This window comes from Lissotriton vulgaris, chromosome 3_1 (assembly GCF_964263255.1).
Source record: "Lissotriton vulgaris chromosome 3_1, aLisVul1.2, whole genome shotgun sequence".
Taxonomy (NCBI): Eukaryota; Metazoa; Chordata; class Amphibia; order Caudata; family Salamandridae; genus Lissotriton; species Lissotriton vulgaris.
The window spans coordinates 997,323,358-997,350,837 of NC_141689.1; the positions used below are offsets into that span (position 1 = coordinate 997,323,358).

The 27,480-nt window shown below is 42.3% G+C and overlaps 1 protein-coding gene across 21 annotated transcripts in view; it reads right to left on the reverse strand.

Moving 5' to 3' along the window:
• PTPRD (protein tyrosine phosphatase receptor type D) overlaps window positions 1-27,480 on the reverse strand; it is a 2,576,377-nt gene that overhangs the window by 642,481 nt on the left and 1,906,416 nt on the right. For all 21 annotated transcript variants that reach the window (XM_086961360.1, XM_086961371.1, XM_086961369.1 and 18 more), the window contains one exon: window positions 7,496-7,531. The gene's annotated coding sequence lies outside the window, so the exon portion shown is untranslated. The remainder of the gene's footprint in view (window positions 1-7,495; window positions 7,532-27,480) is intronic.

A 27,480-nucleotide genomic window follows, 5' to 3' on the forward strand; every position in this document is an offset into this window, starting at 1 on the left:
AGCGTCATCAGGGCTATGGTGGGCAGGTCAGAGGTCGATGCAGGACAATCCATGGAAGGAATTTCCCGCGCCTTTGAGAGATTAATGGCCCACCCAGCAGGTGATAATGTGACCAGGCAAACACCGCAATCAGGAAGAGGGTGTGGCAGGCAACCCTGGGCTGGAGCACAGATTGTCGAACAACTCTCTGAATCAGAGAATCCAAGTTAGTTGTATTTTTCCGCTTATATTTATAAATACAGATGGAAAAAAAATATTTTTCCGTCTGTATTTATATGTAAAAATCCGTTTAAACGGAAAACCGGGAGCCTTAATTATGATGTCGCCCATATCCAGGATAATGGTCCGACCACTGCATTACGTTGCGATCGGTCAGACCGCAACAGTCGGAGGAACAGACCACACCTCTGTTAGGCTCAAGTTGCCTGTCGGGGTGTCGGTTGGACCGTAATCCCTACAATGAAGGCGGTGCCTGCGCAGGCACCACCGTAGGGATTATGATGTCAATTTCCCACAGCCCTTCCATGGTGGTCCTACTGCCATGGAAAGACTGTCGGGAAGGGAGTTTGGGGGCAACTAGCAGGGCCCCTGTCCCCTGTGGTCAACTGCTATGTGACCTTGGGGCAGATGTGGTGCCCACCCAAAACATCCATGCACCATGTGCCAGGCACAGTACACGGTGTATGGATGTTTAAAAACATAACTTTTTCTATTTCGGTTTTTCAGGACCACAGCACAAGCCGCAAAATAAAAAGGGAAATTTCCATCTGCCTACACGCAGTTGCATACTAATCTGGTGGGTGGGGCCTGGGACTACTTGTCGGGCGGTCCCAATCACATTGTGATGGCGTTCGGGCGCTCGTCCATCTGCCATCGTAATAAGGACCTATGATGTTAACTGTAAGGTTTCTCTTATGGTTTGTTTGAGACAAAGCGACTCGGTATAAGTTGATTGCTCTCATCTTCAACTCAAAGTCAAGAGGTTACAACTACGGCTTAAAAAAAATATTATTAACATTAACCTAATGTCATTCGTTGATTGCTCTCATCTTGAAATCAACATCAAGTAGGGGTGCCTCCGCCAAATTAAAGAAGACTCTTATAAGAACTCAAATCAATAGTATAAGAGAATACCTACCCATAGGACAGATGTACGAAAACATTTGTCGCACTAAGTGGTCAGAAACTGCATACCAACCTTAATTATCAGAGAGACCTATTTCATATTTGGTTGCTTTTCAAAATGTCCAGACCCAGTCGCGACACAGAACTGATGATCCACAAGCAACAGCTGACCAAATTCCTGTGTTAGCATGGGCTTTTTTCAAGCAGCCGTGTTTCATAGAGGAAACAGTACAGTTGGAAATAAAACAAAACTCCTGGTTGGGAATACATCAGTTGAAGCAGCAAGTGCTCCCCTGGCAACTGCTTGCTGCAATCAAGGTCACCCAATAGGATCCCCATTGTTATAACATTCCGAGAGGATTAGGTAAAATTTCAATGGTTTGTGATGACAACTGAAGCCACAAATCATTAAATTACAATTGGAATGGTATACATATTTTGCACGCTCTCCAAACTGCAAATCTGAATGGGATGACAAACCCAGTTTAGTATTAGGAAATTGTCTGCACTGTCCAATGTCAGAAACTTAAAAGACAAGGAAAAGGGTATCAAATGTGTATATTTGTAAAGCACACTGTGACTCCATCTCGGAGTGTCCTGGCGCTGTATACCGCCGGGGAACCCTTCCTGGCTTTCCCTGTGAGATGCTCCCTCCTGGGCATCCCCAAGGTGAAGCCAGGCATCCCCAGCGCTGTAGGGACCATTGTGGAGATTAAGCAAGCTATTGCCCAGAGTTGCAGAGTGGAACCCATGGTTAGAGTAGGCACCGAGGCGAGAATTATTGAGTCCACTGACTTTTTTACCCAAGACCCTGCCGCGTCGGGAATTGAACCCTGGTCCCGGGCCAACCTCTGCTTCCGGGTCTGCCGCTTCTAACCAGTGAGCCACACTTCTCCAAAGAAGCAGTTCAAATTGTAATTTGTGTTAAACAGTCATCTCAATGAAAAAAATGAACACAATATTATTACATTGCGTCTGCAAAAAATGTCGGCAGAAATTATTTCTTTATGTATAAAACTGACCGTAGGTCAGGGCAGCAGTCCAATCAAGATACCAAACAAATATTGTATGTACACCAAAGATGTGTTCTCCAGGCTTTGATGTAAAATAAGAGGCAAAAACGCATGAGCTTACTTCTAAAGCACGTCACCTTGCTCATCTTCTCTTCGTGGTTTCAGAGTGAGTGGCTCAAAACATCTCCTTGTAGAGCTATGGTGATATTACAAAGTAATAGCTTCTATTGCAGCTTTCACTGGAAATCTTTTATTACCAGAGATGTGTGTGCTACCCACAGCAGGCTAACATCGACCTTCTGATGATCTGATGAACACAATCATCTCTTTATTTTTCAGTAACCTTCAATTGCTGAAGAGATGCCTAAATTGGTGTATTTCTTTAAAGGATAAAAGTAGAGATTACATTTTGTTGGTAATGTGTCACTGAATAACATGCATTTTTTAAAGCGCACGTTCACCCTTAGGGCATTCTTGGTGCTGATGACAGATATTTATTGTTAACCAATGGTACTCAATTGATCAACTTAGTGAGGGTGAAATGATGAGTGGATTAACCAAGCTTCAAACATGTGACTGTAAGGCCTCACACAGATTACTGGAGTAGATGCATTAGTCCACTAATCCACCAGACCAGATGTGAAACAGTACATGGAAAAGCACTGTTACCCACAATACACGTATTGGCACAGCTGGTGTGATTGTTACATTCTTTTATTTCTTTCTTATCATTTTCGTATATAATTTTAAAAGAACAAGTCAAGTAATTCCTATGGTGCAAATAGTGTAAGAACAAGATTAGAAACTATTTCTAATTTTAATGCGCATCGCGAGAAAAATATTACTCTTTGTGGTGCACAGAAAATGTATTGATAAATTTGAATTACAGTAACCTAAAACATTGTTTAAATACAATAGGCTAACTGCAAAAAAGCCTATGGAATGGAAAGAAGAAAAGCTTTGGCAAAGTAACGTTTTGGTCCACCACCATACCAAAGAATTAATCTTCCTTTGAACCGTAAGTACACATATCATATGATCAGTTGTGCACAATGAGTTGCTGTCATTATTTAGAGGTTTTGCTGGTGCCCAACAATGGTCCACTGTAGACTCATTCAAACACAACAATTCAATAACTTGGTGGATGCAGCCCCTATCCACAGAGGAAATTAAATCAAAAGTTGTAAACACTTTTTACATTTGTTGACCTAAATAAAGAGTTTATGACCCAACACATCAAAATTTAATTAGTGCAAAATGTTTACAAATCTTACAAATAATAAAAGAAAGTTCTCACAAACGTGAAAGGGTGAATAGAAAGTGAAAAGTGAATCAAAATAGAAGATTTATGACTCTTGACTCCTTGAGTGATTTAAAGACTTGGGGTAAATAAATTGAAAATATCTAGTCATCGGCTTTTTGACTTTTATGCAAAAGGAACTCATCTTCAGAACTGGGGAGCTTGGGGTGAGTGCTTAATTTATGGTCACGTCCCCTGTAGAGCAGGAGCAAAGAAGTGGAAGCTAATCTGGAAGTTTTTTGTTTTTTTTATAACAACTTTATTCGATTTGATACACAAACCATAAAAGCATATAAATAACAATCATTAAAAAATATTTCATAAATATACATTGACTTGAATAAACTAAAATGCAATATCATCAATGTGAGTCCATAATATGCTATATGTTAACAGGGTAATAAGGCGTATAGGTATACTCAATCCCCCCATGTTATTCGTAGCCTTAAAGCAGATCTTAAAAAGTTTGCCACGCAATAAAGAGTAAAAACATCGGTGGACAGTTTTAAAAACAACAAAGGTCCTTTAAAAACAATTTCCTAGGGAAAGCATAATATGGGCAGAGTAAAACTAGGTGAAGGGTATCCTGCAGAGACTTATTGTCACAGCCACAGGGCCCACTCTCTTCTAAGTTTGTGATAAAACCTGCCGGTACTGCCAATAAATGATGGATAAAATGTAGTCTAAAACGGGTTATCAGAAAACGATTGTGGGCACTGTTAAATAAGGTTCTATGCCTTGTGATGTTTTAACTAAAATATGATCCTTCACCGAGTGTTTCCCCTTTTCAATAGTCTTGCAGTGCGCAATGGCAAACTTTAGGTACAGTGTTTTGATATCAACTACATCCTTTGGCCTTATTGTCTCCGGTTTATCAAAAAGGTCTGCGTGCCCTAGCTTACCAAATAAATCCCTAACGTATTTCAACCATGGGATTTTTCTTGCATGCTCCAGGAAGAGAAAATCCCACACTACCAGCCTTGTCAGGCCCACCTCTGCATTAATCCAGAGCTTCAACTAACATACTAGGGGCTTCACTCCCACACTATACGTTATATACTTAACCCCAGTTCTTCATGGGCACAATATGCTGCCGTGCTCTGCGGGACCTTCAGCATCCGCCTTAAATATTTGTTCTCCTCCCTTTGCAGATTGGTGGGTTTAACAAAGCCCCACACCTCACTCCCTTACAAGACTTTAGCACAGCAGATAGAGTTATACAATTTAAAAATTATGCCTGGAGTCCAACTCCCCAGCCTCCAAGCATAATTTGCAATTGAGCCCATGGATCTATTCAGGGTCAGACACTTTTCCTCAGTTAGGTGTTTGAAGTTCAGACGGTTATGAAAAAGCACATCCAAATAAGTAAAGGCTGGGACTTTGCCTAGGGTGTATGAGCCTCTAATATAATTATTTTTTTACTGGACTTCTTTCCCATATCCATCACATATGATTTTGTGAGGTTAGAGGTCATTACCAAGTGATCCATGAATTTTTTCACGAAGCCATCTATTAAAAGCTGCAAGCTATGTGGGGTGCGGACCAAAAGCACCGCATTGTCTGCGTACAGCAGCACCGGAACTGTTCTGTCGCCTGTTCTAGGCATATCAGCCTCAATGTTCCGCAGAGCAGCATCATGAACATTAATGTATATAGTAAACAAGAATGGAGCAAGAATGCATCCTTGTCTGAACCCACTAGTACACTTGAAAGGCTCTAACTTTCCCCTCCTTTGTATATCTTACGGCTGCTGTCGTATTGAGGTGCAGGGATTGTAGGATATTTATTATGGCTATGTCTACCAGAAGGTCCCTAATTAGGACCCACAGCTTGCGATTCATGCTGTCAAAGGCCGCAGTGAGGTCCATAAAGTCTAAATATAGCGCCACAGCCTTCGCTGTAGTATATTTCACGGTGATAAGGTACAGGTTAAGACACTGATCTACAGTAGATTTTCCGGGGCAAAACCCATATTGCACATCCGTAATAATTTTTGTCTCCTTTGCCCAATCTATTAACCTGTTTAAAAGCACCTGCCCCAGGACATTCGCTGCAACATCTATTAGCGATTTCGGCCGGTAACAGAATGGGCTGTCCCTGTTACCCTTCTTAAAAATCAGCACGATAATAGCAATAGATCATGACGCTGGCATAATTGTGTTTGTTGCTTCATTCAGAACCCTTGTTAAGAGAGGGGCCTAAACCTCGATATTAGACCTAAAAAGATCTGGTGGAATCCCATCTGGCCCAGTGCCTTAATGAGACCCTCTATTCCTAGGATTACTTGGTCCAATGCGAAGACAACGAGAATGCCGCCCAAATGAGTAATTGGAGTTTGCTGATCATCCTGCCCAGCAAGATGGTAATACAGGCCCTGAAAATGCTCCTGCCATTGATCTGGAAGAATATTTTTACTTAACCCCAGCTTATTTGGGTCAGAAAAGCAGGGGTTATTAATTACTTTCCAGAAGCAAACAGAGTCCTTAGATTCTGCTGTCTCTGGAAATTCTTAGGTGGATGAAGGGGCTTCTGTCAAGTAGGAAAAAAATCAATGTGGTGTTCCAGAGGTTTTGGAAATCGCTAGTAGAGCCCAACTGGATCAAGGCTGAATCACCACAAAAGCGAGTGTGATGGTGTTTGCTGGAGAAACCAGTAGAGCCATCCGGGGACAAGACAATGAAGCAGCATGGAGGCTGTTGTTTCCTCAAAAATGAGTAAAATGAGTAAATCCAGAGGGGAGGCCACCAGTAAAGGGAGCACGACATACAGTAGTGATCCCATGTTCCCTGAATGAATCAGTGGAGGAACCGGATGAATCACCCCATCGAATTACTCAAGGCGGCAATACATATTTCAATTTGAGTAAATGCAGATGGAACGGCCACCTGTGAAACAGTGTAGCATGCAGTGATCTTGAGCTCCCTAAATGAATCACCACAAGTGAATTGAAGAGTAAGCAGTCATTTCATTAAGTGAATAAATTGTAGGGCGATTCCTTAAGGCAACATCAGCAAGTGTTTAAGTGAAGATGTGATGATTAATCAATACTAACATGGCTTTGAGTCGACCTCCTACTCAATGGAGGTGTGATGTTAGAGTAGAACTCTGGTTACATAGTTTATGAATGGAGAACACTTGCTGACTAGGCCAGTGGTTCTATAGTACATTTAGTAGGAAATATAAAGATAAGTCATACTATGACTTATACAAAATATATCAGGGACTGAATTGTGGACATTTTCAAGCACAAGAATAAAGGCGAGGGAAAGATAGGTGTGCACATGGTTTGTCCAGCGGTTAGGTTTAATACTCAAATAGTTTTAAGAAGATTTTTTGTTTATTCTTTCAAGTAGGATTCGGCAATACATGCATTCACGAATGATACGTAGTATATATGGGTGCAGATCATGTGCATTTGTTATTATTTTTACCTGTTCTCTCTGCCTATTTAGAGCCATTTTCTGATCACCAATCTTCCTCATCCCTTTCTCTCCAGGACCTAATATATTCTCCTTCAAGAGAGGTTGATTGGAATTTGTTAGGATTGGATGTTTCTCAAACCCTCATTGCTATTTATGTAAATGCTTCAAAAGATTTATCTATTTCTTAAAGCAGTATTCCACTCTTGATGTTATGTTTTCAGATCATGCTTTATTTCACAAAGTCTAGAAATGCACTGAAGAAAACCCCTGTAAGATTTCTGCTGCTTTGATACTTATTGATCCCATGCAGTGCATAGTTCTGGCAACTTGTGGTTGGTCAGATAGAGCATCTTATATTTCGCAAGCATTGTCTTTATAGGAATTGAAAATGGGTGCATGAATAATGAGATCAATACCATACAATGTTCCTGGCACAGTGTGATTAATAGATAGCATTCTAACAATTTAGTTCACTCAACATTTTAGGAAATATATCATTAGTCTATAACATAGAATAGTACAATGTTTTGATAACCGCGAAATCTGAGAAAGCATCAATATGTTAGGCAAACTGGATTACTGAAAATATTTTTAGGACAACTATGTTGAAGAGGAGGGTGAACAAGATCACTCACCTACAGTGTGGCTTGAAAGATGAGCAGGCAAATGAACTGTGAAGAAAGAAGAAAAATGTCACGTGGAATGTAATGAAAAGAAAGTAAATGTTTTGTAATCAACATTTATATCAGATTCTTTACATTAGAAATTAAATTGAAAATATTTCATGGCTACATATTTGGCAAAGCAAGTAAACAAAAAAAGCAAGCAGGAAAATGAAAAGAGAGCAGCACAACAGACGTTTTGGTTTCAAAACTGTGTTGAGAAAAATACACCTATTCGAGTTCCAGGGAAATTTTTTCAAGTTCAGCCATAAAATGGTGGTGAGGAGGGGGTTTTTCAATTGAAACAGAAAACAGATTGCATTTGCCATGAAACTGTAGAAGCTGGTCTAGCATACTACTTCAAGCAAATTCTTGAAAAGTTCTGCATTTTCCAGACAGCTCTACAGATTGTAGTTGCTTTGGTACATGCTGAACCTTAGTCTCTGCGCCCTTACGGTCAGGATGCTCTTCTGCATTAAAATCAGCAGTGGTCTGTCCTCTCCCAGCATGCCTTTCTTTGCTAGTTAAGCATGTTAATGAGTTACAGGTAGATGCATCAAGCATTTTTGCGAGCGCAAACGGTGCGAATCGCATAATTCGGCCGTTTGCGCCCGCAAAAATGGCATTTGAGATGCATCAAGGGTTCATGCACTCGCAAGTTAAGAATTCGCAAATAATTGCGAGTTCTCAAATTGCGATTGCATTTAAGGAATCGTAATTTGCAATTTCTTAAATGCAATGCATGAACCATTCCAAGATTGCAAAATCGCAATCTGGGGTCGCTATTTACCGCGAAGCCAAACTACGTGGTAAAAAGCAAAAACTTAGAAATATGCACTTTAGTGCATTTTTCTAAGTTGTATATTACACACACACATGTCCTTGGGACATGTGTGTGCGCAACACCAGTGAACATTACCATTTCAGGGGTGCAACAGGGTGTCCTTTGGACACGCTGGCACCCTTGAAATTGTGGCACATTTGCGATTCGCTAATTGCTAATCGCAAATAAGGAATGGCTTTCCCATTCTTATTTTGTTATTAGCAATTAGCGAATCGCAAATAATGAATCAGTAGGAATCGCAAATAACATTGCGATTCCTACATGCATCTCATTTCGCGAGTCTTTAATAGCGATTCCTTAAAATTCGCTATTAAGGACTCGCGAAACATAACTTTGATGCATCTGGGGGTCTGATGCTTATTCTGTCTTTTTTTCTCCTACATAAGCTCAGTCTTCATATCTTCAAGATGAACTACTACAGGTACTGCAGTAAAATACTTCCACAAAGAATGCCTTAGCACAGCATGAAAACAAAAATGAAACTCAAACATTAGATGTTGCATGGCCAAACTGGTGGTCTCCTCCCTGACCTGGAGAATTAATAGATCTTGTACCGTTCTCGAGTATGTTGTTGATTTAATCAACCTGTTTCTCCTTTCTTGACCATTTGTAAAGCGTTTTGATACTCTCATGTTCACCCTATATAAAAATGTATAAATAAAAAAAATAGAACAAGTGGGGTTTTCAGTTTCTTATCCATGATAAGAGAATTGAAGGGTCGACCAGATGAGCTTATGGTTGTAGACTATTTATAAATGCTGTTATCAAATACTGAGCTTTTCCATAAATTATATGTTGAGCCACGTTAAAGGACAGTGGAGGCCTCGTTTAGCGTTTGAGAGAATGAGAGCACTGCCATTAATCAGCTGTGCTCCTGGCTATTGAAACTGACAGTACACTGTATCAGTTAGTATGGGTGAAACTGCAGGGTCCCCTGGGAAGAAACCACAACTGGCAACGGTATCAAAAACTCACTGCTAAGCTGCCAGAGAACATTTTCAGTAGCCCCCTCTCTACATGAGGTGGAGCTGCCATCCCTGATTTTCTCCTCATGGGTCTGCCATGTGAAACATGGTGAACCCAGGTACGGAAAACTAGCAATTGCCCTGAAACATACACACATCAGTGGCATTGTGTTTTTGTAATACTGAAACAAACTCCCACCTTTGGAGTTAGATTCAGGGAAAAAAAATAATGTTGAGTGGGAAAACAAGCACAACACCCATGCGGCATTCATCCACACCTTCAGTATATCTGCTACATGGATAGATGCATTGAAGACCTAGAGGACCTTCTAGACAAGTATCTCTAAATGTGGGTGTGGTTTTTGGCGTTGACTTGGTGGGCTGGCTTGCCACCTGCTTCACTGCAAACTGAGCCCCTCTTCCTGAAATAGGTAGCCTGTGAAGATTTTTCAGCTAGATAGACCACATTTCATCAGCGGCGGCTCCTTTGTTATGGCGGAAGAGCATTGCCCCACTGCAAGCACTTTAACCCCTTGGCCGTGGCACGGGGGAGTGAGCGCGGCACCGCCATGCTCGTGACAGAACCATGCCGTCATGAGCACACGCCGCCCGTGGCTCATGACGGCGTGGTTCCGTCATGAGCAGACAAGATGTTAAAAATGTAAAAATAAAACCTGTTTTAGTATCATTTTATTTCGCTTGTACCGGGGCTTGGAGCGGGGCAAGGGTGATGATAGGCTGAGGGAAGCTCTCGCCAACCCCAGCTGCATTGCAGGGGTTGGAGAAAGCAGGCACAGACTTCCAGTCTATTCTGGAGTGCATATCATTGGCGCTCAGGCCAATCCTGAAGCTGCTCTCATGCATGAGAGTAGCTTCAGGATTGGCCACAGGGCGGGCTGGGAACCTGTGCCTGACTGTGGCGGCGGAGAGGAGTGGAAGAGCATGATGCAATGCTGGAGGGCAGCAGGTTTGTTTTATTTTGTATTTGTTTGTCTACGTCGTCCCCCGTTTCCCATTCCTCCCTTCCCGCCTCTTTTCTCCAATACAAGCCGCTCCTGCACCGAATAAAAAAAACTATTTCTAAATAGGGAACGTACAAGCAATGTAATTCCTTTTAACAGTATTCACTGGGGCATTACAAGAGCAATCCCAGCATCAGAGCATAGGTGTGGGCCTGGATGCTAAGGCGAGCATTTGAAAGATGTAGAAATGAGTGGACACAGCAGAGTACGTGAAGAAAAAGAATATCTTTTTTTTAGGATTTCCATCTGTATTTGTTCTTCCCAGTATACACGACCCCTCCGTTATCAATTCAGCAAGTTTAGCCAGAGAAGACCGATGTTGTTATTGCAGGGCTGTTGTTAGGGCAGCAGATGTAACACATCTATGAATTTTGTATTCAGCCAAGAAGACATTTTGTTAGTTAGACGCAGATGACTTGTTTTATCTGTCACCGAAACTCACCAGTTTAACTAGAGCTTAGAAAAGAAGCAATGTATAAAAACAAAGATCCTTTTGCGGAAGAAGGGGGCAAGGACCTGATTTACATGAAATTTAAATTGAAGGTTTACACTAATGTCCTTTTAAAGGTCAGTTATCTTGTTAAAGACATGCTTGCACGTTGTTGTAAAATACAGCAGGACATCCAGTGTGCATTAAACAGGAATAGCTGCATGCATGTTAATGCTCATCGAGTTTGCTTGAACAGAGGCGTCGCCTTGACCCACAGGGAAAAAAACGCATTCCAAACAAGCACCACACAGGGAACACTCACATTTATTGGCTTGCAACCTGATAGATTTCCCAAACTATATTTTGCAAAAGTGATTGCTAACCACATAAAGTCAAGGTCCCTTTATTGAAATAACTGTTTTATGAGTGCAGACGGGGAGACGTGTCACCAGGGGCATTTTAAATGACTTGTTTTAATCTTCTTGTCCGCAGAGGCCTGGTTTGCCTTTGTCACCGAGGTCACAAATTAACAGCCTCTTACAATGTTAGCACAGAGACTTTGCAGCCAATAGGAAAACTCCACTTGCAGTGGCCTTTACACATTCCTCACACTTGTCAATAATGGTTGTGTATCAAAAACAAACAGCTTTAACTAACAAGCACCCCTGCTTCCCACCATGTTACTTGTAATGAGTGCCTGTCACATTCGTTCACTGCCTAGGCCGAGGCAAAAGCGTTTTCTTACTTAATTACATTGGAATTCAGACTTTTACAATCTGATTGTCTTTGCTGTCAGTTCTCTGGAGCCTGCACTCTTTCAGGGTGGTAAGCCTCGGGACCCCACACTTGAGACCGTAACTGCTGCGAAGCATAGGCCTCCATTCTTTCACTCCCAAATAAATTGCTGTTTTCCCTATTGCGCGCAAGTTCGAGCACTGCCTGTGTATGAAACGCCAATCTAATGTCATCAAAATCACAATTCCAAAGCCTTATGGAGTTCCAGGGCCATCCAACCTGGGCATGCCCTCATTTTACCCGGAAGTAACAATGTGATGTCAAACGCACCCTACAACGCCTGCAAACACATAATGTTATAAATCGGCGGTGTCTTGACTACTCATAAATGTTAACATTTTGCATCATGTGTGTACCTTGCCTGTGTATTATTGCACATTTTTGGGACCAGAGCCAGAAAAGGTCATACATCGAATGGCCTGATTTAGAGTTTGAAGGAGCGGGTGGTGCTCTGTTGCACCTTCAATTGTGTGCCCTCCACACCAAACCCTCTGTCCACCGGCCTGATTTGCAGGCGACAGACCTTAAGTAAGTCAGTGACTAGGTGTGCGCAGATTGGTGGTGCTATCTTTGCAGTTAGCCAATCGTAGGGTGGCCACGTGCTGGGGGGGTCGACCGGCTCCAAAGTTGAAGCAATGGCTACAGGAGCTGGCGTATTGCCGTGATCAATTGGTTTGTTATTCGGACGGGTTGCCAACTGCTTCTCGCCCAAGGGACATCTGGGGGCCCTATACGACATACATGTTGACGAGGTCGGACACGGCCTAAATGCATGATGAGGAATGTCGTACTCCGTGCACACTGCACTGGATATCCACCGATTGCCATGTAATATAATGTAACGGGATTAATCCTGCTTGTCTTGAATTAATTAGTATTGTGAAATCAACTCTACCTGCTATAAGTACCTCTGATGAAAACCATGATTGATTTATGTAATAGTACCTTAATGATTGACTCGTTTATTATCTGTGAATGGAATGTATACATGAATCCTAGCTGTACTGTACTTTGTTTTGTTTTTTCTGTCAAAACGATGAATAAAATATATTTTAAAAAAAAGTAAGTTAGTGACTGAGTCTACCCCAGCTCAATTGTTCACATACTCCTCTGAAGACATGACGGAGTATGGACCATCTGAGTGTTGGCCATTTGAGCGACAGCCCAGTTTAGAGTGGGCATTCAAATGGCTAGTTGCCACTCTCCCTTATCACTGTGAAAAACCTGCCGGTAAGAGACACTGAGAACATTTAAATGATCCCTGCGCCATGGGAGACTACTCCCATGGTAGGGGGGGGTGTCATTCGTTTTTGGTTTTTGAAAAACAAACTCCCGCTTTGAGATTTTGGTTTTGAAAAAAGAAAATACGTTGAAAGTTTGACGAGTGGACGTCATGTTTCACAGATCCGGCCATCAAGCTTTTAACACATTGACAAGAACCATTGTAGCATACTTCCCATCAATGTTAATAGAAGTCCACCAGAATTAAAAATGAGAAGGCTATGATTAAAACCATTGAGAATCCCACCACTGCTGGAGTAACAACAGAAGAAGAGGAAGTCGCTCAAGTATTTCTTCAACATTACAGGGACATTCATCAAACAAAGTACACAGTTTCAATGGCCAGCACAGAACAATACTACGCTTCTATCCAGCTCCCCCAATTGCCAAACCCTTTTGTCTCAGGCAACGCTGGAGATAATTACGCTTATTGAAATCAATGACGCACTCAAAAGAATGAAGATATCCAGGCAAAATATAAGATACTTCACATTTTACTTATCCAAGCCTGCCCCACATTAAAACACCCTTTGGTGTAATATGGCTGCACTTCTTGTGATGAAATGCCATGCGCACACGCTTTCCAACAAAGGTAATCAAACTAATCAAAAATAATGTTTGCTAATCCTACATGTCATGAAAATTAGCTAAGAATAAATTTGTGATGCCAATTAACAAAATTGTAAACTATATAGGCCCTCGTGCAACCTATGCGACTTACCAAGGTTCTGCCAGGGCCTTTCGAACCTACCACCCCACTTTGCCCACTTCATTTATCAGTTCAAATAGTTTTCATTGATATTTCTTTTTTGAAGCTGTCCCCCTATCCACTCTCCCAGAGAGAATAAGAATGGGTGAAGAAGGGAAAGGATAGAGAGTAAGGGAGAGAGAAGACATAGTATACAAGAATTTTACTACCTTCATGTTTGCAATCTGATCATGTGGGGGTGGGGTTTAAGGGCCTTTTGCGCCCTTTTTCTAGGTCTGCTCACGGGGGTTTGTAGGGGTCCAGGAACTCGTCCATAGAAGCCCACATTCGTCTGGAGCTTTGTCTCCATGGTGAGTTCCGCAGGGCAGTGTTGTCTGCGCCTCTGAGGTACGTCACCCAGTTGAGCCAACCCTTAAACGTTGCCTTGGTTGTGTCTTTCCAGTTGGTGAGTATCGTCATCACTGCCGCTGTCAGTAGGAGATCTAATAGGTCTCTGTCGTGTTGTGAGTTTAGTTCTGTTGTCATGAACGCGGTGGTAAGGGTAGCAAAATCTGGCTTTAGTGTACACCCAAACGCTTTTTTTAATGAAGGTGAATATGTTCTCCCAGAATCTTTTAACTTTGGGACACTGATAGAGATTTTTCAATAAAAAGAAGCAAGCATGCATACCTTTCTATCAAGAGCACAGTTGGTTTATGGTAAATCATAATGAGCTGAAACTGATTGGGATTTCATGAAGTTAAGGTCAATAGTTTGGACCTGATTTCTTATTTTGTGCACGTGCATTCAACCTAATTGTACAACAAAAACACGTGAAAATGGAACATCAAGATTTCTTGATTCAGGTTTTACTAATATTTATTCACTGAAATGAACTAGGGAAAATTAACAGACATTAAACGTTTTCCACAGTCATAAGTTTAAATTTAGTTACAGGAACAGGGGTGTCCGAAGGGAAGTAGAGGTAAGTGGGTTTAGCGAAGTAGCAAGTTTTAAAGTTAATTTCAAAACAAATTCTAAATAAGCCCATCGGTCTCAATAAATTACAAATTGAGTAAAGCAAATTGCACACACTATTAGCAAAAGAAGCACAGAGCCATTCATTTACCCATGAAGGTCTAAGAATATATTGAAAATCGTTAAAGAGGCCACAGGCTCAATTGTACAAGGCAATGTTTCTGGTCTGACTCAAACAAAAGTGGACCTCTGTCTAGAAAGACAGCACATTTTATAAATATGTTAATAGAGACTATGAACATATTGTGCAAAGTACTTTGCCTCAGGTCTAAGGTGCTTAGCTAGTATTAAGTGTCTGCTGCCCTTCATGAAACCAGGGCTTAAAGTGGCTTAACAATAATTAACACCCTTTCGATTCATATGCCTACTGTAGACTCATCAATGATTTGTCAAAGAAGCACATGTTAGACAAATGAAGTATGAGAGACAAAAAACAACCCAAAGACATGTTTATGGCATTAACAAATGTATCTAAGAGCTCCCTACATTTTAGCTGGGACAATATACAGATAGAACCGCTGATGATGCCGCTTTTATTAGCAAAGTTCAGCACGCAGCACAACGGCTTTCAGTTTTTAACCGCATGTTGAACACTTGTGCATGAATCCCAGGGAGAGTTTCATAGGGAAGAGTAGGGTATGGCCTGGTAGAGGAGAGCATTACCTGCTCTGCCTCTAATGGTAAGGGGGTCGGCAGAGACCAGGGCCGGTCTGGGGATGCTCTTACAGCCCTATCGCATACTGATTTTACTAGTTGGATTTTCCTGCCAGTGAAATCAGATCTAGTATTCCCATACTCAGAAAATCAAGGTACTGGACCATGGGACCACTTGCAATTGAAAAAGTGGTATCCCACCCAATAACACTGCTCCACTCAACTAGTTAACTGCACCTAAGTGGATAATTCTCTTTATTTAAGCTCAGCCATAGAATGCTAAAAGCCTCCACCTTGTGTCTTCAAATCCTCTAAAGGTATTTGTAAATTTAATGCACAAAGCTGGTAAACTTCATCACATGCGATGCTATGAGATTTAAAAAAAACAACGCACAAAGAAATAGCAATTGCCTGGCAAACATCTGCCTAAAAATCAATATAAGGTTTACTGAAACTTCGATTCCTTTTTTATCCTAAGCCCAATATCTGGAGGCTACAATTGTGGATTCACTGATGGCTATATTGCTTTTTTCCAACAGGTCTCTTGCATTAACCAATATTCTGCGTTTCTCTTCGAATTTGGGCATTAACAAAGCTTTACAGAGATAAACAACATATTCAGTATGCCCCGTTATCTCCAACCCATCGCATTGCCAGTTTCACCATTTCTGCTTCTTTTTTTGACAAAGTTTATGTAACCTGAAAATGGTGCTTTTCTTCTTTAGGGTGACAGTAGCACAACTTTAACTGATCGATTAACCTTTTTTAGGTGGTTGTCATGTACACTTCTGTTGGTAAGCAACACAAAGGAATGGTGCTGACTCTGCCACTGACAATCAGTGATAGCACAGAGGTGCTTATCTGGACATCTAAGGAGAATCACTGAGCAAGGAAAGGCAGTGGGGAACCCTACTTTACCTGAGAACCCCAGGGGATAGCCTCCTCTCCAGAGCCCTCTATGAGAATGGAGGAAACAGGCATGGGGTGGGAAAGAAGGGCATGTGATTGCTGGGTTGGAAAAGAGTAACAGTGTGAGAGAGGCAATGTTAAGAGCGAAGGATGTGTGTATGAAAATGTCAAGGAGGGGTAGGTAAGTTAGAGGACGGTGTAAGATAAGACAATGTATAGCAAACGTAGAAAGTGTAGGGTATTTAACTGGAGCAATATAGGAAAGACTAAGAGGATTTGTAAAACAGGGGAGGGGGACAAAGGGCTGAAGCATACTAGATCTTGTGAGATGATAAAGAGCAGACCAGTGTATCACTCCACACCACTCTTGCAGATGGCCTCTATCTAATTGAGGTGCCACAGCACATTACTTGAACTACTCACAATGCATAGAAATGATAATTCCAACTTTCTGTTTTAAAATGTAGCATTTGCGGTCTCTATGCTCTGTAAGCAATAGGTGACACTATTAACCAATGGTTTTGCACACAATCTTCCCACCTCAGAAAGATGGAACACTAAGGCCCTCATTACAAGTTTGTGGAATAAGGTCTGGTATTCCCCAGGATAACGGTATTTACCACATGTGGTAAATACCTCCTATTCTGAGTTTTCAATGCAATATAACATATAGAATCGTTTTTTTTTTTATTCTACATGGTTTGTCTTCCTTTCTGGTCCATTTCCCTGATAAATTTCGGCAGGTATGACCTGCCAGAATGTATAAGTGCAAAATTGCAAGGGCGTGATAATTCTCATTATCACATTATTTGAAATTCTGATCCTTTCGTTTGCAGAGGGGTCGGAATTTAACACTGATCTCACAATGATGTCCTAGGTGAGCCTTGTCATGATACAAACTCATGACCTGAGGGTCACCGACAGATATCACCTTTTTGTGTTGAACTCATTAGGGGGAAGGAGTTCTAAGCAAGTGCAATACTGCCGCTGCCTCTGTTCTGTACTGAGACCAATATATGACATCCCGTCTATCAACATTTATAACACAACTGTCCACCTGAGGAGCCAGCATGATGCCACACACAACAAAGAAGGGTATGCACAAAATAGTAAAAACAATAAATTTGGAACAATTATTAGGCATAAATCTTGGTACATTTGTACATCCTAAATATGTCATTAAGTCACCAGTTTACATTTCGTTTCATAATGTTCTCTCTTGTGTGCTCAAAAAAATAATTGATAGTTCATACTGTAACTCATCACGAATGTACACATGCTCTGATAGTTACTGTTTTAATGACATCTTGGGCAACTAAATCAAAGTTTAAAGTAAACTGCGAAATTGGCTTCTTTTATACAACATTGTCGCTCAAAGCTAGTCTGAGTCAGACTGCCAAAAACGTTTCCAAATCTACATTTCAGAAGAAATGCTGAAAATAGCCAAGAAAGTTAAAAGCCTGTTTTGTGCAGTTCATTTTAGCTGTACATTTAACGTCACGTGGTACCTTAATTTTAGCTCTCTGTGTTGATGAATAGATTATAAACTCACTCCATTGACTTAAACAACAGGCTGAGTGCTCTGCCTCGGGATGTCGTTTATAAGGCGCTGGAGGTGCTTTGAAGGAACGTATAATTGGAGTGCAAGTGAAAGGTAAATTATGCTGTCACTGTGTCTGGAACACGGATGGGCACATTGCATTGCTTGGCATTTATTCCATAGCTAAAGCTCCAACCTATAGATTGCGAGAGTGTTCCCCCCCCCCCTAAAGTGCTCCCACCTTTCCAGTGTATTTTGCAGAAAGGTTCATATGTCACTGAAAAACAATGACATAGGGGAGCAGTGAATCTATGGCTGAAAGGGACAAGGTGCTATTAAAATAACATGTTCCTTGAGTTAAGCAGTGTCTAAAGCTATCTTAACTTTCCACACCATGGTGTCAGTGAGTATAGACCATCATTTGTTTTTAAGCAATTTTACCTCTTTTATATATTACTTCACATATTATGGAGCTTCATAGGTGTGAGGGGAAAAGGGCCCTGCATTTTACCTTCATGTACATCAGTTCCATAATCCAAATACAGTGACCTCAAAGAATCTTTTAGATTTTGTGACTTAAAGAAATTCCCTATTGCTGCCTGTTTGGAGCATATGTTTAATAATAAGAATCATAGCATAATATGCATACATTGTTTGTGTCACCTATTAAACTGTTTAGGGTAGGAGACAGATCTCACTTACATTCATGTGGGGTCCACCGTCATGGCAGCCCCACAGCAGCCTAAATGGTCGGTAACATGGGGGTTAATTTCAAATCTCTGCTCTCAATCAGCCCACATCAACATATTGGTGAGAAGAATTAACTACAAGCTTAACACCTTAGCTGCTTTGGAACGTCCAGCTCCAGTGCTGAACGTTCCATTGCGCAGGTGCAGTTGGAACGTGCAACGGCCGACGGCAGCACTACCGAGGTAGTGGTGCCGTCCGCCGCTGGACGGGGCGCAGCGCTTAAGGGGTTAACCTCCTCAGTAAGATCCACACACTTTAACTCCAGCCTCACCCCATGTTGATCCAGCATTGACCCTGCGCCATAAATGAATGGACTACTGAAACAATGTCTACACAAGGCTTCAAAGGAGCCTTACACAAAACAAAGAGGATACAAAATACAGCAGCAAAGCTAATATTTAATGTTTGGCTACATGCTGTATTCTGAAAACTATCATCTGGCTCTCAATAGACCAAGGAATTGAATTGCGGACCTTACGCCTCATGAAAAAGGCCTTGTGTGAAAGTGGACACAAGCACTTTCAGAACCTGGCTCCCACTATGTTCTTACCACTGCCTGGAGGCCTGATCTGTCGTCTTTGATCCTCTCACCATCTGTGAGATGGAAAAACATGACAGCAGATCACTGAAAGCAACAGCCGCCCAGAGCTGGAAATAACTTTGTTAAAGATTCCTTATCATGGACCACCCCTTTCCCTTTGTAGTTCACCAGGCACGGGGCCACATGATGACACAGTGGAAGACTATTAAGGATACCAATCCTGCACCCTCCTCCCCTCATGCATCTGACATTAGCTATTCATTTCCCGCCCAATAGAACATCAACAGAGGCTAATGTAGGCCATGTATTTTACACAACATGCCACAGGACTATGGGCTCAGATTCCTCAAAAAAAGTAGTCACCATTTTGAATAAATAAATACCATTTCATAATGAAATCTGAAAATCTATGTGAGAGCATTTGTCCCAGGTTGCAAAAATAACTCTTTTTTTTTACTCTCTCTTTGTTACAAGTATCCAGGCCACCATTCTTGCTAAGATGTCAACTAGCTGACGGCAAGGGCCACATTGAACAAAGTTTGTGTGGACACTCATGTGATGTCATAGATTTAAGCACTGTGGACGAAGGCCGTCAAAATGTGCTGCGAGAGCGCTTGCACAAAACTTTATCCCATGTGGGACGCAATACAGTATAAACAAAGTTTCTCCAATTGAGAAGGTTTCTAAATCAGCGATTGCCTCTGTCACTTGTCGACCCCTCGCCAAACCCTCCCAAAAAGGAGCCGCAATGTTTACCCTGGAGGATCTCCTGCTACAAAAAAAAAGAAAAAGAGTAGACATTTAAGAGATTAAAATAGCAGCTAAGAGGAGTCAAAGACTGTAGTTTCTTTGATGAACTCAGCCACAGTACCTACCCAGTCAGTACTAATGAAAAGCATAATCACTATAATCAAACAAACAAAGCAACTACATATTAGAAGGCAATTGCACCATTATTTAGAAAAACACTATATAGTTCTGATTGGCTAATTATATTTGAAAATGGTTAATGAATGCCAATTTACTCTGCAACAGAGGCTTTTCTTGGATTATGATTTTGGTTAGAGCTTGTTCAAGTAGTTTTCCTTTTATCTACCAAACAGCCTGCCGAATAAAAATGATAATTAGAAGGCGCTATGCAGGCTGCCGTGGTTTTCACTAACTATGTTCCACAATGCTGGTCACAGCTGCACTGTATCCAGTTGTTGCCTCCGCGCCTGTGCACCACACATGAATAAGGTATGGAAACAATATTATTCACAGTCCCCCCCCCCCCCCCCCCCCCCGGACAGGTGTTTGGGAGATAAATTATCAGAATCAGCGCACTGCAAAATTGATTTGCATTTTCAATCATAAATGCCCATAAGTGGATGAGTGTTGACGAGTATAATTAATTTTAATTAGCATTTGTAGAAAGGAAAGAGTAACAGTAACACTTTGAGGGTACAATTGAGTTGTATTTGAACAGTGCTCGCCCTTGTCTAGGACTGGATGCTCTGAAACTTTCTTAACGCCTTTGCTTCTTTCCAATTTGTCAAACTCTTTTCTCCAGAGGTGAAATGTTCCTTTTCAGTGGGGTCAGGGTGAAAATAGTGCTTGAGGTGATGGATGGAGACATGAATGCTACTGCTATCTATCCAAAACTCATAACGTAAAAAAAATAAAGTAACAACACTACAATTTATATCGGTTGGCTGATGGATTTCCATTGAGTTTTGGGGACCAGTTAAAAAAAATACCCATATTTATCTTACCCTCCTGTTTTGTTTCTCTGGGGACCCTTGCTTAAAACTGCTAAATACAATTCATGTGTTGAAACGAAATAGTCAGTTAATGACAGGACAGACTTTAGAATTTCTTTTGCCCTTCGATGTTTGTAGTCACTTTTTATATCAGCTCTACAGTCGTTCAGTCATTTCCAACTTTGCGTCTTTCCCTTGTTTTCTCAATCTAGGAAGTGGCACTCACTTTCAGGCCAGTTCCCAAACAACTTCCAAATGAGAGGAACAGAGGCTTATTAAACCTTTGCAAAATAGGAGCGCCTACGATTTACCATGATGGAACTGAGTTTTGAGGAGCTGGCAGTGTTGAGAATTGTTGTACAAATGTTTGCCTATTACATGCATAGCTGTCTTGTGGATTTTCATTGGCCTGTCTCCCACCCTGTGATAGAGACAGTCTGCGTATTTTCCCGATCCTTAGAGGCAAAGCTTGAAATCATGAGGACAGATTTTTCCCTCTTTGAAAGAGGGAAAAAGAAAATGAATTATTCTGAGCTTATCATGGCCCCAGGGGGGTTATGCTTCATTCAACTATAGTTGCACTGTTCATGTGCCCGAGATTCAATGAGGTGCAAGTCCTCTGAAGATGTAGAGATGTTCGGTGGAAATAGATTACTTTTCAGTAAAGAAGGCTCTGCCATTTCCCAAATGTAGACCAGCCACAATGTAACCTTCATTTGATTAAAAACAAAAAAAACACACACACACACACATACAAAAAATGGAAAATTGCACATTTGTGCATGCTCATCCCAAATGCTCTTTCGTAGTTCCTGCGTTATTGACTTGAGACGGAATATGGGTAAGAACACTGCAAGATAAGGTTATGCTAGTAGGAATCTTTCTCAAAATTTGCTTAATTCTACTGAGACACTTGCGGATTCTCAATTCTCACAATCACTGACCTGTCACAACATTGTCTCTTTCATATCACTGCTTTCCCCTAACTTTCCTTAAACAATAGGAGGCAGAAGAATCCGGAAGCAGGCTTCACAAAAACCCTAAACAAAAAACATACCAACTTTGCAGTGAATTTGCTAGGATCTTGCAAGAAAGATAAGTGAAAGAAGAGAGCAGTATTTGTGCGCAGTCCCTTCCTAGATCAAAAAACATATTCCACATTTTGCTACAGCTTTGTCTCACAGGCTTTACAAGTGAAAGCAATGTTTTATTTACAGAATAAAGTTAAATGTACAACATATAATCCAGTTCTGTAAAGGACTCTATGGGATTTCTTCTCTGAGTTTTATTTCTCAACTGTTGTGAAATTGCTTATTGGAAATTCAAAGAAAACAACTGGCTTTTAAGACTATAAAACTGAAAATCTATGCCGTGAGGGAAAGCGTTTGGTGTCTTTAATCATTCTTGAGTTTTTCCCGATTTAGGTAATTTCATTTTTATAAAGCCCAAACAATTTCAAAAATGTAATTCTCGCTCAAGAATGGGCATCGTTGTCATAATGGAAGAGCAGTGACTGCCTGTATGAACAGAATGTTTTTCAAGGAGTGCTGAACGGCGAGGGAAATGGCTTCCTATGATTTCCTGTTAAGAGAGGACCAATTTAAAATATGCCACTGGTAGCTGCATTATCAGTTTTAGCTGGATTATTTGATATGACAGGTGTGAGGCACCAGCAGTACCTTTCTCCGACTTAAAACAATAATTGTGAGCCTTTCTGCTTCACAAAGAATATCAAGGTCATTGTCTCCATCAAACAGAAAGGAGAGCTTCCATCAACAGATGTCAAAGCAGATCAAGGAGGATTTGACATGCGTGCGCGCAGTGCCATCATCTGCTATCACTGCTGCAAAAGCAGCTGCGTGGGAGCGCTAAGTGGAACAGCCTACTTGTGCCCTACCAGGACAAAACTGCATGACTCCATGCTGCAGTGTAGACAGTGTTGCTGGACGTCTACTTATGAAATGACAACATTAATCACAATTATAGTAATTTACTGATAAGACGAATCAACATTCACATAACTTTGCAGCAGGGACTTAAATTATGTTTTTTTTTCTTTTAAAAATAAAAACGCACTATATGACCCAAATAGTGTATTTATGCGATTTGAAAAATAATACGTGCAACGTGATACCGGCTAACCCATGGAGATTGTAATCAGAGTATTGAATACAGAAATATACACTGTCGTAAACTTCATGTGGTGAATGTGGTTTACAAAAATATAATCTTATTGGGTGTAAAGTTATTTTGTTTACTCGCGTGGGGCGACATTTTTGTAAACAACATTATGGGCACAATATTTGTCAGCTATATTATCATGTTATTCAAGTATCACACAAACACTGCCTATATAAAAACATACATTCAGTGCTTTTCTTATTAACATTGAAATGAGCCACAAAACCATGATTATTCCAGTGTAATATGTAGGCATTAATTTATGCCTTATTTGGGTCCGTTGGCCATGAACTCAACAGCTCTTGGAGTGCTGGGCGAACAAACAGAGGCTCTACAGGGAAATAGGTAATCCCTGAATAATTGGGACGAAAGCTAAGCTAAACTGCAGTGGTGTTCAGAAAACCTTGACTAAATGCTCGGTGTTCAAACACAGCATGCTCACAGGACATGTTCAAGAGAGGAGCACAAAGACAACTTCTTTCAGGGGCTTTTACAATGCGGATTTTGTTTAGGAAGTCGGGATTTTAGCACGAAGGAGCAAACCAGTGGCGGCTCCTCCACTGAGGCGGAGAAGCATCGTCCCATTGCGTTTAGCAGTGGAAATTAAAGAAAATTAAAATGATGATAAATGGATGATACGGTACAAAAGGGGGTGGTGATAGCATCATTTTATTGTTCCTGTGTTTTTGCGCAGTGAGTGCGGCTGCATGCTCTCAGAGCAGGGGAAGGAGTGGTGGCACATTGTAAAGTGCGCCGGCCAAACAGTCATGCGCACTTTGCATGGTCTCCATGCAAGCTGTATTACAGCCTCTATGGAGAACATGCACAGGCCCCCATCTGAGCCCCAAACCACTTTGCTCTGACCAATCACAATGCTGAGCGTTGTGATTGGTGAGGGGAGCTTGGCTGCTTCCTCTTCCAGCTGGAGCGAGGGACGACGCAGAGAGATGAGAGGAGGTAAGTTTTTTTTTTTCTAATCCATATGATGCCATCACTAGTACATACGCTTATGTCAGATCAGTAAACTCAAGCAGAGGAATGCCTGCCCCCCTACTCTGGTAGTGCAAGGGCCAACACTGCATTACAGTAGAAGGCATTAGTGCGTACTATGTTTAAAGACTCCCTTCCCATGTCGCCACGCCAGTTACAAAGCATGGCACAGACAGAGATCAGGGCTGCCATTCCTGGGTTATCACAGCTCCCTTTGTACACCGCTGCTTCAATAGCAATAAACTTTAGACTATGGTTGGTCGACAGGGGTCCACAATGCTCAGTGCCATTTCAGATTATCAGGATGACATACATTTATATTTACAAAAAGGGGTGGTGAGGGACAGAGTCTCTGAATTAAGCAGAAAGCTCTCACCCAGTCAAAAGATCAGGGCTAGATCCAACACCGTTTTTTAGCTCACTGCACCATCCCAGTTTCAGAACCTGACTGTATGCAAATTAGTCTATTCCTGTCCCAGTGCATGATGGGAACAGGACAAACCAAACTACAGAAGCCAATTCTTACACTGGGAAGGAAACAAGCTCCCGGGGACCGGTTTCTGGCATTACAGCCGTCTTCGGCCCGGTTTGCTTGAATCCTGATGGTGCAATGAGCAAGGGTCTCACATCTGAGAATACCCTTCCACGCTTAGGGTGGACAAAAATATTTACAAAAAGGGGGTGGTGAGGGACAGAGTCTCTGAATTAAGCAGAAAGCTCTCACCCAGTCAAAAGATCAGGGCTAGATCCAACACCGTTTTTTAGCTCACTGCACCATCCCAGTTTCAGAACCTGACTGTATGCAAATTAGTCTATTCCTGTCCCAGTGCATGATGGGAACAGGACAAACCAAACTACAGAAGCCAATTCTTACACTGGGAAGGAAACAAGCTCCCGGGGACCGGTTTCTGGCATTACAGCCGTCTTCGGCCCGGTTTGCTTGAATCCTGATGGTGCAATGAGCAAGGGTCTCACATCTGAGAATACCCTTCCACGCTTAGGGTGGACAAAAATATTTACAAAAAGGGGTGGTGAGGGACAGAGTCTCTGAATTAAGCAGAAAGCTCTCACCCAGTCAAAAGATCAGGGCTAGATCCAACACCGTTTTTTAGCTCACTGCACCATCCCAGTTTCAGAACCTGACTGTATGCAAATTAGTCTATTCCTGTCCCAGTGCATGATGGGAACAGGACAAACCAAACTACAGAAGCCAATTCTTACACTGGGAAGGAAACAAGCTCCCGGGGACCGGTTTCTGGCATTACAGCCGTCTTCGGCCCGGTTTGCTTGAATCCTGATGGTGCAATGAGCAAGGGTCTCACATCTGAGAATACCCTTCCACGCTTAGGGTGGACAAAAATATTTACAAAAAGGGGTGGTGAGGGACAGAGTCTCTGAATTAAGCAGAAAGCTCTCACCCAGTCAAAAGATCAGGGCTAGATCCAACACCGTTTTTTAGCTCACTGCACCATCCCAGTTTCAGAACCTGACTGTATGCAAATTAGTCTATTCCTGTCCCAGTGCATGATGGGAACAGGACAAACCAAACTACAGAAGCCTGATTTGCATATAGCCAGGTTCTGAGCTGGGATGGGGCAGTGAGATAAATAACGGTGATGGATCAAGCCCTGATCTTTGGACTGGGTAAGAGTGGTCTGTTTAATTCAGACACTCTGTTCATCACCACCCCCTTTTCTGAATCGTTTTTGGCCACTATAGGTGTGGCAGGGTATACTCAGACATGAGTCCCTTTCTCACTGCTCCATCAGGATTCAAGCAAGCCGGGCCGAAGACGGCTGAAATGCCAGAAACCGGTCCCCGGTAGCTTGTTTCCTTTCTGGTGAAGAATTGGCTTGGTAGTTTAGTCTGCCCTGTTCCCATGATGCACTGGGCCAGGGACAGACTGATTTGCATATAGCCAGGTTCTGAGCTGGGATGGGGCAGTGAGATAAACAACGGTGATGGATCAAGCCCTGATCTTTGGACTGGGTAAGAGTGGTCTGCTCAATTCAGACACTCTGTTCATCACCACCCCCTTTTCTGAATCGATTTTGGCCACTATAGGTGTGGCAGGGTATACTCAGACATGAGTCCCTTTCTCACTGCTCCATCAGGATTCAAGCAAGCCGGGCCGAAGACGGCTGAAATGCCAGAAACCGGTCCCCGGTAGCTTGTTTCCTTTCTGGTGAAGAATTGGCTTGGTAGTTTAGTCTGCCCTGTTCCCATGATGCACTGGGCCAGGGACAGACTGATTTGCATATAGCCAGGTTCTGAGCTGGGATGGGGCAGTGAGATAAACAACGGTGATGGATCAAGCCCTGATCTTTGGACTGGGTAAGAGTGGTCTGCTCAATTCAGACACTCTGTTCATCACCACCCCCTTTTCTGAATCGATTTTGGCCACTATAGGTGTGGCAGGGTATACTCAGACATGAGTCCCTTTCTCACTGCTCCATCAGGATTCAAGCAAGCCGGGCCGAAGACGGCTGAAATGCCAGAAACCGGTCCCCGGTAGCTTGTTTCCTTTCTGGTGAAGAATTGGCTTGGTAGTTTAGTCTGCCCTGGTCCCATGATGCACTGGGCCAGGGACAGACTGATTTGCATATAGCCAGGTTCTGAGCTGGGATGGGGCAGTGAGATAAACAACGGTGATGGATCAAGCCCTGATCTTTGGACTGGGTAAGAGTGGTCTGCTCAATTCAGACACTCTGTTCATCACCACCCCCTTTTCTGAATCGATTTTGGCCACTATAGGTGTGGCAGGGTATACTCAGACATGAGTCCCTTTCTCACTGCTCCATCAGGATTCAAGCAAGCCGGGCCGAAGACGGCTGAAATGCCAGAAACCGGTCCCCGGTAGCTTGTTTCCTTTCTGGTGAAGAATTGGCTTGGTAGTTTAGTCTGCCCTGTTCCCATGATGCACTGGGCCAGGGACAGACTGATTTGCATATAGCCAGGTTCTGAGCTGGGATGGGGCAGTGAGATAAACAACGGTGATGGATCAAGCCCTGATCTTTGGACTGGGTAAGAGTGGTCTGCTCAATTCAGACACTCTGTTCATCACCACCCCCTTTTCTGAATCGATTTTGGCCACTATAGGTGTGGCAGGGTATACTCAGACATGAGTCCCTTTCTCACTGCTCCATCAGGATTCAAGCAAGCCGGGCCGAAGACGGCTGAAATGCCAGAAACCGGTCCCCGGTAGCTTGTTTCCTTTCTGGTGAAGAATTGGCTTGGTAGTTTAGTCTGCCCTGTTCCCATGATGCACTGGGCCAGGGACAGACTGATTTGCATATAGCCAGGTTCTGAGCTGGGATGGGGCAGTGAGATAAACAACGGTGATGGATCAAGCCCTGATCTTTGGACTGGGTAAGAGTGGTCTGCTCAATTCAGACACTCTGTTCATCACCACCCCCTTTTCTGAATCGATTTTGGCCACTATAGGTGTGGCAGGGTATACTCAGACATGAGTCCCTTTCTCACTGCTCCATCAGGATTCAAGCAAGCCGGGCCGAAGACGGCTGAAATGCCAGAAACCGGTCCCCGGTAGCTTGTTTCCTTTCTGGTGAAGAATTGGCTTGGTAGTTT